At 32.8% G+C, this 18532-nt stretch overlaps 1 protein-coding gene and 1 long non-coding RNA gene across 3 annotated transcripts in view; one reads left to right on the forward strand and one right to left on the reverse strand.

The window, feature by feature from the left end:
• Positions 1–18532, forward strand: part of CHRM3 (cholinergic receptor muscarinic 3) — a 616899-nt gene that overhangs the window by 544458 nt on the left and 53909 nt on the right. The window lies entirely within an intron of this gene.
• The window catches only part of LOC116423366, a 150024-nt gene that overhangs the window by 118212 nt on the left and 13280 nt on the right, over positions 1–18532 (reverse strand). The window contains exon 2 of the long non-coding RNA XR_004233955.1: positions 16674–16778. This is a non-coding gene — a long non-coding RNA (uncharacterized LOC116423366). The remainder of the gene's footprint in view (positions 1–16673; positions 16779–18532) is intronic.

The following is an 18532-nucleotide window of genomic DNA, read 5'->3' on the forward strand; positions in this document are numbered from 1 at the left end:
TCATGTGTCATGATCCTAGGCTATTTCCTAGTTTTGTTGATATTCCAGATGCTTAAAACTACAAGAAATATCTGGTTAAAAGAGATATTTATTTACTCTTACTTAGCAGTTATGGTTGACTCACAAGTTTAGTGCAGGAAAAGCCCCAGAGACTATAGTTCAACCCCTAGGTTTTATGGAGCAGAAAACTAAGCCCAAAAGAGGGCAATTTGTCTTAGATCACAAGAATTAAATATCACAGTCATAATTTAAACTCAAATCATGACCTGAAATCTAAGTTTCTTTAGATACCACACGTTAACTTCACAACTATTCTAACTAAATATAGAGAAATCTAAATCTTTACTTAGTATTTTAAACTTTTTGTCATTAAAAATTAATTTTAATGGTTGCTGTGTTTAAACACTTGGCAGAACACTAAAGTCATCCTTTGATGTTTCACTACTGTGGGGAGAAAACCTTGGGTTCTCAAAATCTAAGCCATCAGAACATGAGTTTTGGCAAGTTTTGCCATGCCAGAAAAGCTTCAAGTATGGGACTGATGACTAAATGCACAGAGACTTATCATCTTAGGCTTGGTGACCAAATCATGAATATTTTTGGCCATGGCTAAGTCATGTAGACCATCTGGCTGCTGAGAAGTTATCAGCTGCCTTCAGGAAGGAAGTATTCTCCCCATTAGTATCTTGTATGAGTATGAAAAAATACTCATATTGTGTGGATTGAAATTAGGGTTTACTACATGTCTCTCAAACTAATCTTTCTCATCTCTAAGTTTGGTAGGCCAGTTATGTTCAAAGTATCATAAAATTTTTAACTAATTTTGGTTTCAATGTCAAATTTTTTAGTGTATGTGCTGCTGAAGAGACCATTCAATGTCAAATTTTTAATGAGCCTCAATATTCCAGTTATTCTTTTATCATCACAACTTACTTCTGTCTATAACAATTTAACACATCTGTTATTTTGACAGCAAAAACTCATCTATCTTTGTATATTGTCAGGCTTTGTTTTGGCAGTTATTTTTTAGTAGGCATTTAATAATACCCTCCACGGTAAGGTACATTTTAAATTTGACACTGATATTTTGGAATTATAGTTCAAGTATCATTGTTCAGTGCTAGCATAGGAGAGTTGTGTGAAATCAACATTTTAAATAAATGGAGGTGACAGGTATTTGTGATAGCATTGAATGAGCAGTGCTTTTTTTTTTTTTTTTTTTTTCCTTTTCTGTCTTGGAAATCAGCCTTTATGTAACCTTCAATATCAACATCAGCTAAATACTAGAGCAAAAACCAAAATGAAAAACAAAACAACAACAACAACCAAAAAAAAAAAAAAACCTAGTTTATGTTCTTTATATCTGTTCTTTGCATTTTTTATATATGGAGGCTGTAAAATGAAAAGGAGAGGGATATATATATGTGTGTGTGTATATATATATATAGAGAGAGATAGATATAGATATGTGTATATCTATATCTCTCTGTGTGTATATATATATACATATACATATACATATATATATATATATATATATATATATATATATATATATATATATTTAATGTAGCTTGTTTGAGCTGTAAAATTCAGCTAGGCAGTAAGTAGGTAGACTGCCAAGCCTGGAGTCAGAAAGAACTGCATTCATGGGTTCAGATGCTGCCTCAGACACTTGCTGGGTGACCTTAAACAAGTCACTTAGCCATGTTTGCCTCAGTTTTGTCATCTTCAAAATGAATTGGAGAAGGGAATGGCAAACCACTACAGTATCTTTGCCAAAAAATAAAGAGGAAGGGGAGTCACAAATAGTCAGATACAACTAAACAACAATATCAAAGTATGAATATAGACCTCCATATGAATATGTGTTTGTAATATACACACACACACACACACACACACACACACACATATGTATCCCTATATAGAGAAAAACAGAGTGAGAGAGATAAAGAGAGAGAGAGAGAGGTAACAAGGTTTGAAAGGTGTGTCTACTAGATAATTGATTCTTTTGGTACTTTATTTTCCCCTGAGGCAATTGGGGTTAAGTGACTTGCCCAGGGTCACACAGCAAGGACAAGTTAAGTGTCTGAGGCCAAATTTGAACTCGGGTCCTCCTGACATCAGGGCTGGTGTTCTATCCATTGCACCACCTAGCTGCCCCTCTTTTGGTACATTTTAAATTGATTTAATGCTAAATATGTGTTTAAATTTATCATAGAAAAGGGAACTTTCAGTCTGATATATTTGCATTGATTAAAAATCTTATTAAAATTTCCCATCTCACCCCACTTTAACTATATATTTTTTTCTTGCATTGACTCTTCTGTATGATCCTTGGTGGAATTATTGATAGTTTTTTATAAATCCCAATAGAAGGGTCTTTCAGTGGGATGCAGCTCTCCGTGTTTCAACTTTTGTCATTTACACATCTTTACTGAGCAGATTTCAATAAAGTGACTCCATAGAGCACAACTTTGGACTTGGTGATCAGAAAGAATCATTCATTTTCCTGAGTTCAAATCTGGTCTGAGACATTCACTAGTTGTGTGACCCTAGGTGAGTCACTTAACCTTCTTTGCCTCAGTTCCTCAATCTGTAAAATGAGAAGAAAATGGCAAGCTATTCCTGAATCTTTACCAAGAAAACTCCAGATGTGGGGTTACAAAGACTCAAATATAACTGAAAAGCAATGAAACAAGAAGAAAATTCCTGATTAAGTATTTCATTAGCATCATATGGTCATATGTGATGAAAAAGAAATCTTAAGATAAAGAAAAACTGGACACAGTTTTCTAAAAATGGCTGGAATTTTTTGGAAATGCTTGTATATCATTGTCACAAACTGAACACTGTGAACATTATGGCCAATCTATTAATCAGTTAAATGCTTATGAAGCAGAAATAAACACGAAGAATTCCTGAGGGCAAGAAGAAAAAAAAGCTTCATTAAAATTTTACTGTATTTGATCAGAATTTGTGAAAGGAAGCCTATTAAAGAGCAAAAAAGAAATAATATTAAAGAGAATGAGATAAGTAAGAATGAGTGTGCCAAAATGGTCATTAAAAGTGGAGAAAGGAAGGGGTCAATTCAACAAGTACTTAGCACCTATCATATATGGAACAAATATCCAAATGTGCCAAGCAACTGAATGTCATTGATGAGAAATATTCAGTTAGTTCCCACTTTTTATAGCCATGATGATCTTTGATATACTTTTCCAGTGACATATAAAAAGTATCTGTGCTTTCTTTTTCACCATTCTTGATGAGTGCATAGTTCACTTTTAACCTAATTTGTTGGGATATACATAACACTCCATCAGCCTAAATCAGGAGAGCTAGGTTCATACTCCACCTGTGCTACTAATAAACTGTACAATTTCAATTATAGTCCATTAATACTATAGATTTTGATGGTCTATGGATCTGCTATGGGGTTATATCTTTTGGGAACATTTCCATTGTGTCTGAAAGAAAGAAGAGTGTCAATTGCTATAAGCCTCCCAGGTGGACTAGTATATCAGGTTCAAGCAAAATCAGAGCATATAACTGTCTGACTCATAGACTAATTATCCCTGTCTATAAATCTGTGAATATATGATAGGATAAAAAAATGAAATTGCTGTTTTTATTCGTTATTCAAAATTATAGATCTTGAGGTTTTATGTAAGAGTAGATTTTGGAACCTATACACTAGGGAAAATATGGCACACAAGATAGATGTTACAATATTGAGAATATTTCTCACTTTATTGAATAATGTTTCTGGAATAGCTAAAATTAATTTATAACAATAATATTTCTCCATGGAAGGATTTTTTAAATGAGATTTATAAATATCTATATCCATACTTATGAGAAACAGTAATTTAATATATGTGACTTATCATAGATAAGTGAAAGAATGAAATTAATAAGATTTTATTTCTTTAACAAACAGTGTTAGTTTAAGGGATAAAGAAAGTGAAAGAGACATTTAATATAATATATTTGGATTTCCAAAAGCTGATAAAAATCCATGCAAGATTTCATCATATAAACCATTCTAAGTATGGGTTGTATTGAGATTCTTTAGTTCTAAAAATCTGTTTCTTATGATGAGACCTTTTGTAAAAGCAAATATTGAATCTTTACTTTGTCTCCTGTGTAAATTCTTACATATAAATTCCTCTTTTAACAAAGAGAATACATTTCTGAAACTTCATTATTCTATGCAGAAATAATGTGGGTAATTTAAGGATGTTTTCTAGGATGTGGATGTCTTTTTATTATACTTTTACAGGATCCTTCCTTCTTCTTTCTAGGTACAAGTTGGAATTAAAAATGTCTGAGGTCCCATGTAGATCTGAAATTCTGTGATTTGTGTTATTATTGGTCTGGCTATTCCCCTCAGTGACACAGATTGCAAAGCATCTTTCTCCCCTCAGTTCCCACTTTGCCTTAATAGATGTAATATATTCAGGGGTTCCTATAATTAACCTTCTGATGGAGTGGATGTTACTGTGAACTCAACTTGTTAGGACTTCAGAGGGTATATACAATTCATTGCTGAATCTCTACTCATAATTTTTGCCGTTTAATAGAACCTAACAAAGCTTTTGCTAACTAATGGAAAGGCTGGTTGAAAGGAGAATCAATTTTAATAAAGTAATTTGAAATAAATATGACTTTTGTTGTTGCTGTTGTTTATTTTTAAGTACAAGATTACCTTCCTGCCACACTAAGGCATCCAAGTAATCTACTTTAGTACAGCAAAAATAGCTTGGTATCAAATAAATTAAAATGAATATAGCAATTTACAAATGTTACACAAATGTTATCTATAATCAGTAATAGTAGCAGTAGATGTTGTCATCCGTCTTATATTGTGAAGAGGACTATGACCTATGATCTGCAAGTGAATTGGATTTAAGTGAGAGTGTGCTGTGCTTTCTACTCCAGAGCCTTCTGGGTCCAGTGGCCAGATATAGATCAGGACAACTAGAGATGGCCCTGGATGCTATGAGAGACCTCTGCCTTTTCAAGATGAGTTTTTAACAGATCTCAGTTTGACTAAGACAACACCCAATCAGAGGAAGTATGATGTGGCGAATAGAATATTACACATAGAATCAGAAAAATGGGGTTTTAAATTTCACTTTTAACACATATTTTCTATCTGAACTTAGTACTCTAGGCCAGAGGTGTCAAACTCTTAGCATGTAGCCTGCAACCCTTTGGAGTACTCTCCTAACCAGATTAAACTATTATGTATTTAACAAAATAAATTTTTAAAAGAGGAGTACAGATAATGTTAATATTACCAAATAGTCATTGAGTTACCAGACAGTCATTAAGTCTCTGCTTTGGTTGGTTTTCCTCCTTTATCCATGTGGTCAATTCACAAAAAGAGGACCTGTGAATATTCAGAGCCTTCTCTTTAGTTCCTGTCCATAATACTCAAAGAGTTATGCCTTGTTAATATATAATAGAATTATAACCTTCTGTTTCAAACAACTAATTTCTTTTCATATAAATACAGATATCACTTCATAAGCATTTGACAAGGGATATCTATAACTAGTTTTTATGACAAAAATAATAAAAGAAAACTCCATTTCCTGAAAAATGCTTGCAGAAAGAACTTTTTTTCTCAGCAATCATTTCCTGCCTCGTTAATTATTTGGTCTATATTGAACTTCAGAAGCACAAACATATATCTTATTATATGAGGAAAGATGTGGAATTTACCTTGAAATTCAACATGCTTCCTTTATTCTTTTAAAACTTAACAATTCCTAACTCAGAAGAATTTAGAAAATTAATGTTATTTCCATAATTAAAGTCATTTTCTAAATTATGTTGCTCATACATAAAGAAAAAAGAATATTCCTGTAGTGCCTGTCATACATTTTCTTCCCTGACTCTTATAAATATCACTTCATTCTTAGAGTTTGCATTGATTTAAAAGCCTGATGGTCAGACAGTTAGGAAGATTCTGAGTCACAATATGAATCCAGGTCCTGACTCAAAAGTCCTATACTGCATCATATCACATCTCAAGGGAATCACCACACAAAAGAGTATAGATACAGGAAGCAACAGATGAAAGATAAGAAATGCTCATAAATAAGAAGCAAGAGGATAAAAAGGGTCAGGGAAGAAGACAAAGTGAATAGAGTGGAATAAAGGAAGATTTGAGGAGAATGATCAATCTCAAAGTAATTCATAATGAATAGTTTAGACATTAATCCTGTTATTCTTTACTTTGCAATCATCTCCTAATCTGTAGTACCAGTTATCTCCTCTGCCCTTCATTGTACTTTCTTCATCAGAAATGCTGCTACCATCCTTTTTTCATAAATCAATTCTGTTCATCCTGAATACCTATTCTGTTTTCTATCTGGACCTAATGCATTCCTCCTCCTCTTTTCGGAAAATGTTTCTTTAAAACTTCTATTCGTGTAGAATGGATTGAATTTACTTAGAAACTGACCTGAAAGGTTCCAAGTATCATGTGGAAAGCAATGATATCATGGCTGCCAAAAGCTGTAACCAGTTTTGCCAAGTGAACAGAATTCCAACTGTGTATTAAGAAAGTGAACTGCTGGATAAAATGGAAGGCCTGCCAATGAGATCATCTATTTTTTGTGGCAGAAATTTGGCTAAAGCATGCTTCCTGAAAACATGCAGAATTAAACAAGATCTTGGGAGCTTAGAGGATACTGGGGGAGGGCCCTAAGGGGTATGAGCCACAGATGCAGCAATTTTGTGATAAGTGAGAGGCAAATTAAAGATGTACCAGAAAACCACATAAATAAAGAACAGGGACTCTTCTCAGTTATCAATATTTTATTTTATAAGAACAATAGAAATGTCTTAATGAATTCCACGATGGAGTAGAGCTGAGAGGGACTGGAAAGAATTGGAATAGAAAATACTTTTATGAGTTTCCTCAAGGAATGAAAATATTTTATATTTGATATTCAATTAATTAATTAGTAATTTAGTTAGTTAATTTTAGCTAATAGTTAATGGTTAGTTTATATACTAACCTTGGAGTCAAAGAACATGTTCAAGGTCTGTTTCTAACCCATACTACCTCAGTGAACCTAGTTAAGTTGCTTAATTTTTTTTGCTCCAGGAAATTCTTAAAGACTACATTTATGCATGGATTTCTCTTGGAGGAAGAATTTCCTACTTGAGAAAAATCACATGTAATAACTTCGCATACCCACATATGCATATGCACACACAGAAACATATTATATATATCTATATCTATATCTATATCTATATCTATATATTATATCATGACATGTGAATTCTCTGGGAGAGGAACTCTTCCTTCAGACAGTGACCATTTATAGAGCTTTGGAATGTGTAAAATTATTTACATGTTGGATCCCATTAAAACCTCCTAACAATCCCAAGATCAAGTAATTGCAGGCATTATATCCAAATTGCAAACAAGGCAAGTATAACTCAGAAGACTTGGTGAATTGCTTCTTGTTAAACACCTAGTTAGTAGGTAAGTATAAAAGGCAAGAGTTTAACATATCTTAGTGACTCTCAGTCAAGGTCTTTATCCTCTACAAGTAAATTCTTAATCATTTCTGAGTGTCATGGATACTTTCGGTGGTTTGCAGAATCCTTTTGACCCTGTCAGAGAAAATGTTCTTATTTACTTAAAATATATAACATTACAAAGGAAGTCAATTATATTGAAATATAGTTACACAAATATTAAAAATAAACATGTTTGAGTACTCCTGGATTAAAACTATTGCTCTATTTCATGCAGTTTCTCACTATTTGCACTAAAATTATATTCTCTAAAGCTTCCTGCTAACTTAGACATAACTCTAAGTTCTACAAAGCTGAGCCAGTAAACATTAGGTCTGGCAGGTCTTTACAAGCTGGAATGACTTCAAGTACAGGTCCAATGATGGACTGTATAGCTAATTGTGCAGTGACAAACCTAGGTAAGGTCAGAGAATCTGAGCTACAAGGAAATTATTTTTTTTCTTTTTCTTTTTTCTCCCCTTTTTATCCTTGGTAATTCAGCAAGACTATCAGCTATGTTGCAGGGTGGTCCTGATGAGTGTTGGTGGAAAAAAAATACTCACATATTCCTTAAAGTATTGAAATATATTAAATATTAGAATACATTAAAAACTAGAGCGTTTTCCCCAAACTTTATAAGACATTTTTCATACAATTTGCAAGATGTTAGTTGGCTTTCTAAAGATTATATATGTTCGTGTTTGCTTGTAAACAAGGAACAAAACAAGCAGGAAAAAAAAAGGATCAGTAACATAATTATTTTCTTTTGTCTAAAATTTCATGAGGACTAAAAAGAAACACATTTCCCTTCACCCAAGTCATGTCATGTAGACAGGAATATAGAGATTGGATTCATTGGCTTTATCATCTGTTTACTTATTTAATCTAATGAGCTGTAGGCTAAATGATCCATATGTAATTTGTAGTATCTGCTACTAGTAGCTTTGATTCACCTTGTCTCAATGCTAAGAGCCCTACAAGACACCTAGATAGTCACAATTCATTAAGCTACAGACTATTTCAGGCTGTTCAAACAAAGTTTGAAATCTGCTAACCTCAAAAGTGCTTGTTCAGGTATCCATATGTACTGAATAACTCATTGAGCACTACTGTTTTCTACTTTTATTCTTAATCTTCCGGAGAGCTGGAATAAAGTACATTTACCTTGCTTCAGACATTTTCTAGGACATTGTGATATCCAAAGGGAACAATTAAAAGCTTTTAAGAACAGAAATACAGCAACTGCAAGGTGTTTTCACTTTATCCTAGTCTATTTACAATCAATTTAATCACTCCTAGGATCATAAGATCTAACTTTAGAGATTATTTGATCTTCTGTTCATAATTTTAGGGCTAAGGTTCTTCAAACCCTTCATTAAAAGATTAACAAATAAAAAAATTCATAAAAGCCAATGACTCATGTGACACGGGTAGTAAGTGGCAGAGCTAGAATCTCAACTCAAATCCTCTGACTTCAAATCCACTTTTCTTTCTCCTATGCCATTTTTAAACAATAGTATAAACAAAAATCAAAGCTAGATTCTGGAAGTCAACAAGTCACTAAAGAAGTATTAAGCACCTACTAAATTAGAGCACTGTGCTAAGTACTAGGCATACAAAGGAGGATAAAAAACAGTCCATTCTCTGGAAGATCTCACAGTCTAATGGGGAAGATGACATTCAAACAAATATTTAAGGACAAGATGTGGATACAGGAGAAATTAGAAATAATTACAAAGGGAAAACATTAGTTTTAAAGGATGATTGGGAAGGGTTTCTTATAGATGGTGAAATTTTAGCTGGAACTTGATGGAAACCAGGAGATGGAAATGAAGATGGAGATTTTTCAAGCTAGTGAAAAATGTTTGGGATTAAAATATGTGTTATCTCATGCAAGGAAAAACAAAGGTAAAATGTCCATTGTTCCTGGATATTAGGATTTTGTGAGGAGAGTATGATATAAAGGAACCAAAAAGACAAGAGGGAGCCAGGTTTTGAAGGGCTTTGTAAGTCAGAGATTTTTTTGAATTGGATGATGTGGACTTCTTTCATGGTACGTTATATCCAGTAACTGTACAATATATGTTAGTCCTATGATATATGGTTTTCTTTACCACATAAGCATTTTTCCAGTCTCTATAGTCCACTTGGTACATTCAGTTTGTATTTTTGTTTCTCTCTAACAAAATTAAGCTAGTGTGCTTATTTCCAGTTAGTAAATATACAAAGCATTATTTCACACTTAATGAAACAGTAAGGTGGAACTAGGAAATAGTAAATCATCTTTCCTCCTTAAAGATTATAATCCATAGTTGGGATAGAGCAGAAAAACTTGCAAGAAAAAACAAATGAAAAATACCATATGCATATATGTGCATACATACAAACATATGTGTTTATGTATAAATATGTGGATATGTGTGTATTCATATTTGTATATGTGTGCAAAAACACATGTATATACATGTATAAGGAGGGGAATCTGGACATCACTCTATACTTATGAGTTATTTTATTTTGTACTTCAGCAAATTATTTTCTGGGGTCCTAAGAAAATAGGTCCATCCAACATCTCATTTAATTGACTAGATTTCAAAAGCTGTTCTCACAAAGTGACATTTTAAGGAACTGATTCTTTTATCCAGCCAATCTCCCAAACTGTTTCAATTTGTGTTGTTGTTGCTTTTCTCTAATTCACAAAATCAAGCTAGTATGTCAATTCAATTTGATTCATTTCAACTAAACTTTAGTAAGCACCTACTATGTGCCCAGAGCAGTTCCTTATCTCACTCATTTGATTATATTCATGAATGTAAGTGAACTAGCAAGAAACAGAGATTTTACTCATCCTCAACAATTCTCTTAAAATGTCGTTCCTGAATATAAGGAAGAACTACATCCATGTTATGATTTGCTCCCTCTTAGGAAAAGGTAACTTCCCCAAGTGAGATTATGTGGGTTGTAGAGGCAGTACTTAATAGGACTAAAGGTTGGATTTTTCTGTTCCAGTTCATTTAGAAGGACCAGAAATACCAGCCTTGACACTTTTAGGGCCATTTGAAAAATCCAAAATAAGCCAGCTCTTTTAGAAACAAGTTCAGTCCTACTCTTAAAGAAATGAACCATTGTTTGCTCCTTTCACATCTTTCTATTCAGTCATTTTGGTCAATCAAGAAGCATTTAAGAACATACTTTGTACAAGGAGCATGCAGTGGAGATGCTCTAAGCAAAGCAAAAACAAAGTCTCTGTCCTCAAAGGTTCAAAAATCTTTTGAACCACAGGTCAAAAATTGAAAAAAGAAGGCTTCATATGTTGTCAGGGGAAAAAGGGAAGTAGGCCTTTAAGAGAGGAAAAGCATGAAGTTAGGAAATTCTGTATCATGTGTATGTATGTATTTATATATAATGTGTGTGTGTGTGTATGTATAAGGAAAAATAAATGGGCCAACATAGATGGATCATAGTGCCCATAGAAAGGAGTAAAATGTAAGAAGATTAGAAAGATAGAAAGAGGTCAGATTGTAAATGACTTTGAATGCCAAACAAAGCGTTTTATATTTGATCTTGGAGATCAAGTGAATCCACTAGAATTTATTCAGTATGAAATTGACATGGACAGATTCACATTTTAGGAAAATTATGGAATTTAATATAGCATATGCTATAGGTAGTTCAAATAGAATAATCTTATTTAAGCAAGATGGACTAAAGAGCAGTTGTAGAAATTCAATTAAATACTTGAAGCATTTTTTGCAATATGAAAAGCTGAAATATTCACATTTAGAACAAGAGATTTATGAAGTATGTGTGTGTGTGTGTGTGTGTGTGTATAATATATATATAAATTATATGTATGTGTATATGTGTATGTGTTTACGCACACACACATCAGGGATAAGGCCACTCCTATTCGGTTAATTGGCATGAATCCTATGATGCAAAAGAAAACAGTTTAGGACCATGTTTTTGGCGCCTTCTTGGAACTGCTGAGAAAATTTAAGCAAAAAATTCTACTCTTCCCCATTGCCACACTTCATTCAAAAATGCATGCCTAGTTAAATCACGTGTGTCTGTGAATGTTTGTATATACACAGATATACACGTACATGAGAGTGCTTTAAATTCTTTAGTGTAGGAAGCAGAAAAGTAAATCTGAAGTTGGAAGACCCTAGTTTGCAATCCTTTTCACTACTAGCTTTGTGACTTTGGGCAAGTCTATTAAATGCTGTTGACCTCAGTTTCCTCATCTTTAAAATAGAGTATTTGAACCAAATGGTTTTTAAACATCCTTTCAGATCTTAGGTTCACTGACAATTGTAGCTAATATTTATGTAGCTCTTTGATTAATAAAGTGAGAGACAAAGTGTCATAGTAGATAGAAAGCCAGGTAAGATATCAGTTCCTCCTTTTGAAACTTACTGGCTGTGTGAACCTGAGCAAGTCACTTAACCTCTCTTTGTTATAGCCAATCCTATAAGCTTATAAATTGTGGAAAAGATGCCAGTATGCATTGGCAGAGAGAGTTTTCTCCTCTGGGACTTTCATATAACAATGAAATTATAGGTTCTAACCCTTATCTTGAAGACTATTATCCAATTAAGTACAATAGCTTTATAAGGTAAGAAATGCAAATATCATTCCCATTTTACAAATTTAAAAAAATGAGGCTTCAAAAAATTGTGATTTGCCCAAGATCATAAAGCTGTTAGGAATTATTTTATTTACAAGATGAATTATTTTATCACTAATCAATAAGCTTTATTAAATGCCAATGACATACCATACATTGTACTAGATGCTAATGTACAAACACAAGGAATAAAATAATTTCTAGCCATGTAGAGCTTATATTCTACTGGGGAAATTTTATATTTATATGTATACATACACACAAACATACATACATACACATAAATAGAACTATATAGCAAAAGAAATAAGATACTTAAATACCAGATTGGGGAGTGAGGAGGCAATTAGACTGATCATGAAAGATTTTGTGAAGGTATTGATTTATCTCAATTTTGAAGGAATATAGGGATTCTAGAGTTTTATATCATGGAAAATAGCCAATGAAGATATCAAGATGGCAAATAGCCATGTGTAAGGAACAAGAAAGGTCAAGTTGGCTAAACTATCAAGTATTGGAAAGGGAGTATTGGATCTTGAGAACTGAAAAATAGCTTGATACTAAGTTTTGAAGGACTTTTAATGCCAATCAGAAGATATACTTTCTTCTGATTATATTGCTTCCTTATTAAATAAATTGTAGATTAATAAAATAAAACTAAATAAAAATAAACTATTTAATCTACAATTTATTTAATAAGGAAGCAATATAATCAGATCTGTGCTTAAGGAAAAACATTGACAGCTGTGTAGAATTTGGGTTTGTATTACCCCAGGATTACCAGTGACCTTTTTAAAGAGAATATGACTTGTTCTTAAATGTATATAATGATTAATAGAATTTAACTGAAATATTGGTTTCTGAAGCCAATAATTATATTTGATAGAGATACAAGTAAAAAGAGCTTTATTATTTTTTAGTAAAGAGTACATTCTTCTAAGAGTTAAGGCATGTCGAAATAAAATCACCATCAAAATGTGTCCAGTATCATTAAAATATTTTTACATTTTTAAATTTCATCCTAGTCTTTCAAAAACAGATAAAAATGTTAAAATTCCTAATTAACAGAAATAGACATTGAGGCCTATGGAAGCCAAGTATGGTAACATGTCCATTATTACACACATGCTTTATAATAGAGATGATGTTAGAAACCAGGAAAGATTCTTACCACTAAAGTATTTTTCCCACATGACCATGTAATAATAGAAAAGATTATTTAACAAAACCTGTAGTGGCCAAATCACTTAAAATTATCCAGTATAGTAAAGAAAATTTGAAAGAGGATTCCACTTTTATATGTCCCATTCCACTGAGCAGTTTGTTTTTGTTAGAGTACAGAACCTTGTGAGTCAGAATAATTTTAATAATAGTATAATAAGAAAAATGACAATGTTATTTTGTGATTATGGGAAGGAGGTTATTTCATAGATGGGAAGTATTCTCTCTTGAGTTCACAAATCTTGTATATAATAAAGTCAAGAAAAAGAACTCAGGTGTCCTGACACTAATATAAGAGAATAAATCACTATTGGAGTAAATCACTTTTTCCAAATTGGATCTCACTGAGGAAGGGTGCTATAACACCAGGCTAAAATGATTGATCAGTCAGCAAACAAAAGAGTTTTGTTGAAATTTTCAAAATACACACAAAGCAGCCTAACTCCAGAGAGAGAAAACCTTGGTTTTATGTGCCTCATTTCCTTGGAACACATAAGTCATTGGAAATCATCAAATGGATTCATTTAAATAATGTAAAATTTCAGATTCTGCTACTACAAATTAAAACATGTAAAAACAAATAGTAAAGAAAATGGGGAGAATTGGATTAAAAGAAGCTTAAGATAAAAATATCGATAAGGACATTATTTCAGTAAGTAGACCTGAGATGAGACCCTGGAATTGAATGGTGAGAATGTAAAGGGAGAAAGTGCAAGGAAGATGGAGTTTGCAGATGAATACTAATAAGAGAAAGAGACTCAAAAGAGACTGAATATAGATATAGGTGTGGAAGAAAAAAAGGGAGTAGTCAAAGATAATCTCAAGATTTGATCTTAACCGAAATAGAGATGTCAAAGGAAAAAGCAGATTTAAGAAGAAAGATGACAAAATCTAGAATTTAAAGAGTCATTAGTGCAGATGGTATTGGTGAATATTTACAGGAAACTATTCAATAATTCTTGATTAGTGAAGCTGATGACTTTGTACAACTCTTACTCACTGAAATCCAATTCATGAAAAAGTCAAGCTATTACAGCATGATGTCATTGGTTCTCTTCAAAAACAAAGGTCTACTTGATTGGTTGGAAAATCATTCCTTGCCCTGACATCAAGAGCTATAATTTCCTCAAGTTGAAAACTCTCTCTTCCTACACAGATCATAAGGGGTAAAGCTTTAATAGCTTTAAAATGCACTAAGACTTTGGGGACAGCCTCTAAAACTTAGTATATAGTTTTAGAAACTTGCCTGAGCCTCAAAGAAGTTAAATAATTAATCCATCTTATAGCTAGTAAGTTTCAGAGGTGGCCCTCACCCTGAAAGAAGTACAAATATAGTTTGAGAAACAATATAACCTATCAATAAGACAACTTGGGAGAAATATTTTATCACCAGAAAAATTGGAGAGTAATATGGTTCAAACTTTTCATGAGAACTACAGTACTTTTATTATCTTCAACATGCTGGGATCATGTGAAAAGAAACACACTTAACCTGAGAAAACATCAGAGTAAGAATTTTAAGCTTCTCAAGTCATTAGGACTCTTAAATGGTAGACATCTTTATAAGTTTATGCAACTATATTTCTCTTTGGTGATTAAAAACTATCCAAAGGGAAAATAGAACAGCAAATAGAAACTTGCCCAAAGCATGATTGCTTCAGCAAATTTCCTTCTTTGACACCATTTTTATTCAACTGAACTTTTGGTTTTTGATAAATAATCACTAAAGTGATCTTTTGACTTATTGTTTGGAAGTTATTAAATGGAAATTCCATTTGAAATATAATTTTTTTTTTGTATTGGCACCCGAGAGAGGTTTAAAAAAATGTAGATATAAATAATGAGGATTAAGAAATAGCAAAAAGAGAGAGTGATAATTCTGTAGGAATAAGTGTGCCTGAACATGTAAGCAAAAATTAAATTTATTATTTTGGTAGTTATTAATTTGCTTTTGAAAAGCAGATGACTTCCAAGTAATAAGGTGAGAAAATCAGTGTAACTAAGACTCTCAGACCATAGTTATATCTATATATAATCAATTTGAGATTTATTATACTAAAGTAAAGGAAAAGGGAAATAGACATCATGAGACAGTTTAGACTTTTGATTACCTGTAATGTTTTGTACATTCACTTATGGATCTCCTTCTACTCCTCATTTTTGCACCAATATGAATGTCCTGTAAAGCCTCTACAAGATATGTGTACTGATGAACTAGCTCAGTAGACTTCCTTCCAAATATACTTTAATACTTTGTGTAGTAGGCACTTTTTATCCATTTGTTTTTGCTTGGCCTATCTTTTTGAGTAATGTTATTGCTCCCTGGAGAGCTTAGTGTAATCAACACAATATCATCTTTAGACAGCACTAAACCTCACAAAGGGAATTGCTCATGATAGCCTCACATATCTTTGATTTCCACACGTCTCCATGTTTTATGTCTCACTTGCTATTGGTAATGAGAGAATTATGTTGTTGTTTTTCAGTTGTTTCAGTCACATATAACTCTTTGTAATCCCATTTACAGTTTTCTTGGCAAAAAATACTAGAATAATTTGCCATTTCCTTCTCTTGCTCATTTTACAGATGAGGAAACTAAGGCAAACAAGGTTAGATGACTTGCCATGGGACATACAGCTAGTAAATGTGTAAGGTCAGATTTGGATTCAGGTCCTCCTGACTCCAGGACTGGCATTCTATCTATTGTACTATCTAATTGCCTAGAACAACACAGCAACAATAAAATTCTAGTAACTGATAGAATGATCATGTTGTGTACATACTTAATAAATGTGTTGCCTTGAATTGAATTGAAATTTAATATCTGAGATCTAGTCCTTGAAAACTGTATCACTGGCGCAGCTAGATGGCTCAGTGGATAGAGCACCAGCCCTGAAGTCAGGAGGACCTGAGTTCAAATTCTGTGTCTCAGACACTTAATACTTCCTAGCTGTGTGACCCTGGGCAAGTCACTTAACCCTAATTGCCTCAGGGGAAAAAAAAAGAAAAAGAAAAAGAAAGAAAGAAAGAAAGAAAGAAAGAAAAAAGAAAGAAAGAAAAAGAAAGAGAAAGAAAGAAAATATCACTTTCAACATTGTGTTCCTCTATGTATACCTAATTCTATGATTAACTGATTTGTGTCAGGAGTAATATGCTAACAAAAATCTCATTTCTGTCCTTTTTGGTATTTTTAATAGCTTAGAAGCATTTACTAGAAGAAATAGACAGTAAATTGCACAGTATCAAGATTCTGGGTCTTACTGTTAGTTACCTGAGTTTACATATTTATGTCTCCTTGGTGAAGAAAAGAAGTTGCCTTGCTCCTGAACTCCTTCCCGCCCCACTCTCATGCTTTTGACTCCTATAATCAAGAGATCTGTGAAGGAAATAAGGAATTTTCATTAAAAGAAAAATAATCTTTAGGTTTAAGGCAACCTCCAGAATTATAGCAGAATAGAGATTAAGCCACTTGGAACTTCTGCCTTGGCCATCATTATTCACTTCATGTATCTACATATTTAATAAAAGTATTAATTAAAATGGATCATGCTGATGAAAACATAGAATGGATAGATTATGAATTATTAAGCCTCAATATTACGGTGGAATTTTTGAAAAAGTTGAGATATAAAAGTACATGGAGGTCTTTGTTGGCTTATGGAACACATATTAACTTGACACACTTCAAAGCCAAAATATCCTTTAAAGCCTGATTGAATTGCCACCTCCTCTGTGACACCAATTTTCCATTCCTGGCCTCATCACCCCAATTTTTAGGACATTTCCCCTAAGACTAAAGGTCATTGTGCACTTTTGCACTTTCTCTGTAATTCTCAGATAAACTTAAATTTAAAAAGTAGTTTTATTACTATATTTTTTAAACCTTGCTTAGCACTTTCTAGTGACCCTCCCTCCCCACCCCCCTACCCCCGCATACACCTTTTCATTGTGATGAAGTACAGTTTACCAAAACAAATCAAATGTTTGTCATCTTCCAATGCTTGCCTCATTCTCCAAGGAAAGGAGAAAGGTTTCTTCACAGAGTTCATATTCAGCAATCTGAAGTAATAATTGGTCATTGAATAGATTTGAATTTTGAAGTTTTTCATTGTTTTTCTTCTTATTATTGTGGTTATCATGTAAATTGGGTTTTTTTATTCTTATTTTATTTACCCAGCATCAATTTGCATGTCTTTCCATGTTTCTATAACTGCTTTATATTTGTCACTTTATTTGTAATTCACTTGTGTATCTGCTGTGTCCAATTCTTCAGGACCTGTTTTGGGTTTTCTTGACAACAATATTGGAATAGTTTTTTTTTCTCTAGCTCATTTTACAAATGAGGAAACTCGTAAACAGGTTTAAGTGACTTGCCCAGGGTAACACAGCTAGTGTCTGAGTCCACATTTGAACTCACAATGAGTATCCCCAATTCCAGGGGATGCTCTACCCATTGTACCACCTAACTATCCTTTCTCATTTTATAGTCTAATGTTATTCTATTAATTTATTTACTACAGTTATTCAGCCATTCCCTTGATTAGTAAACATCTGCTTTCCTTTCAATCGTTTCTTGTTTCTGTTACTACTACTACCACAAAAGCAAGTGAGACTGTTATAGATATTTCTATAAAGGTAACATCTTTTTATACCTTTGATGTCTTTTAGGTTTATACCTCATAGTAATATTGCTGAGTTAAAGAGCATGCACAAGTTAATGACTCATCTGTTGTAATTCCAAAAAGATTTCCAGAATGTTTGGAGCAATTCCCAGCTCCACTGATACATTAATGTATGTGTCTTCTCATAGGTCTTCCAACATTTGCCATCTTTATCTTTTGTTATCTTTGCCAATATATTAGGAGTGAGGTAAAACCTCAAGATTGTTTCATTTTCACATCTCTTGTCGTTTTTGATTTGTAGCGTTTTTACCATTGTTGATAGCTTGCTTTTAATGCACTTTTCATGGATAATCTTGTTAATATCATATACAATTTATATTTATATATCAGGTCTTCTTTATATTTTATTATCTTTTCCAATATTAAATTTTGTGATAGCTGGTAAGAAGCCTTTAGCTTCCACTTTTAGATAGAGGGTTTTAAGGAAGTGTTTCATAATTTCCCATTA

This window comes from Sarcophilus harrisii, chromosome 4, assembly GCF_902635505.1.
Source record: "Sarcophilus harrisii chromosome 4, mSarHar1.11, whole genome shotgun sequence".
Taxonomy (NCBI): domain Eukaryota; kingdom Metazoa; phylum Chordata; class Mammalia; order Dasyuromorphia; family Dasyuridae; genus Sarcophilus; species Sarcophilus harrisii.